The following is a 2,173-nucleotide window of genomic DNA, read 5'->3' as shown; positions in this document are numbered from 1 at the left end:
ATTGTCAACGAAAACATGTTCCTGTCCTTGATAAAGATCAAGTTTTGTAGAGTGCCAAAATCAGCGATCAGATGGTTTGAGGTTCCTGTGTCGAGATACAAGTCTTGATTTGAAGTTAAGGATATAATGAGGATTGTATGATCCAATGGTTATTTGGGTTGATAATTAAGGTTCAATCGTTGTCAGTATTGGGGTGCTAGGTGACCTTAGTTGTGGCAGATTTCATAGATGGTAACATTATTGGGTTCGAGCTATTTATAGTTACCTCCATTTGAACTCTTGTAGGAGTTAGTGGAGCAATCCCTTCCCCTGTAAGTGTTACAACTTCGTCCTCATTGAGAGTAAAGGACTGTATTGTTGTCAGGTTGTAGTGATTTGGCTGAGTTATCACTGGAGATATTTATCTCCTCATTGTGAAGAAGTGAATATAGGTCTTCAAGGCTGATTGGTAATAATGAGATTCTCATAACTGCTTTGAACACCTGAAAAGATGGAGGTACGCCCTAAAGGATGTAAAGGATAATATCTTCGGTGTTGATGGATGATCCATATGCTGCAATAGTATCCACTAATACTTTGATTTTTGTTAGGTATTATGTCATTATTCAATTTTTCATTGACTTGATGTGGAGTTTGTTCTTAAGATGGATTGCGTGTGATCTATTGATAGCTTGTAGACGTTTCTCTAGCACTCCCCAGAATGTATTACAGCTGTCTAGGTTGATCACATAAGGTAATATAGTAGTTGAGATGGTGCAGGGAATAGCTGCAACTAAATTTTTGCTTATAAAAATCCTAGTGCGGTGGGCTGAGTTAGAAATAGTTATTCTGATATTGGTTGTAATGGTGTCTAGAGATTTTAAGATGGAGCCATCGATGAATTCGTCAAATCTATTGGTGTTGATTATCTTTAACATCTGAGATTTCCATTGAGGACAGTTGTCTATGGACAGTGAGGTGTTTACTACAGTTCCAATATTCGAAGCAAGAAATTTTAGAGAGGGAGGCACAGACTGCTCCTCGATTTGAATCCTGCATGTTTGCAGTAACGCTAATGCCTGATAAAAAAAAAAAAGAAAGCGACAAACAAAAGAACCAAGTTCGGGAAAGACTTAATTGAAAATAAGAAGAGATGAAAATTATACAAATTTTATGCATTTAGGAATTAGAGATAGAGATAGCAGCAGATGACTATTTCCCTCAATCCATCTTAAGACTACAGCTAACTGGTACATGTATATAAAGGCAAAATAAAATGTTCTCTATTTTACAAAGGTATAAGAGGGAATGCACTTATCTAGTAGTGGAGACAGCCTTGTTGCTATATAGAGTATGTTTGTTATTAAATATATTTTGAAAGAATTAAGAAAAATCATGCATTATGATTAAGAAAGTTTTATCCACTGAAAAAAAAAATTGAAATTGAAATTTAAATTAAATAATATTAATTAGTCTCAATTTATTAGAAATCATAATTAACAAAAATATTTGATTTTCTTTTCTCATTAGATTTATGCCTAATTATTACTCTTATTAAAAATATAATTTTTTTAGAGTAAAATGAGCATTTGTATATGAAATTCCATACACTATTTATGGCCAAATCAATTTGCTGAGGAGCACTTTTAAAAAATATTTTAATGTTAGATTTCATTCAAATTAAATTAAATAACTAATATTAATGAAATGCAGCTTCATATGTTTAATGAGAGCAAAGAAACATATCACAAAGCACTATTAAAAAATTGTAGAAACTCTCATATTATTTTTTTTAAAGAGATGTGAGCACAAAAAATAATATTCACAATCCGAAATGTGGTCTCAAGGTAGAAAATTAAACTACTATATATCACGAGTAAATACATTGCCCAAACTATAATATCAACAGCTGAGTCTAAGGTTGTCAAAACGGCTCGTTGTTCGATTGGTTAAGAAGCTTGTGTTTGACTCATTCGCTAAGTTAAACACGAACAGCATGACAAAGATGTGTTTGTCCGTGTTCGGGTCGTTTTAGCTCAAAATACTACTAATCAATTATATATATATATATATGTGTGTGTGTGTGTGTGTGTGTGTGTGTGTGTGTGTGTACATATTTGATGAGTAATTTTTTAAAAAAAATTAATTGACTACAAGGCTACAAAGATTTATAGTCAATTAAAAGTATTAATTA

The sequence above is a fragment of the Phalaenopsis equestris genome, unplaced genomic scaffold (assembly GCF_001263595.1).
Source record: "Phalaenopsis equestris unplaced genomic scaffold, ASM126359v1 Scaffold001327, whole genome shotgun sequence".
Classification (NCBI taxonomy): Eukaryota; Viridiplantae; Streptophyta; class Magnoliopsida; order Asparagales; family Orchidaceae; genus Phalaenopsis; species Phalaenopsis equestris.
The sequence above is the reverse complement of the archived record's forward strand: the minus strand, read 5'-3'. Positions refer to the sequence as shown.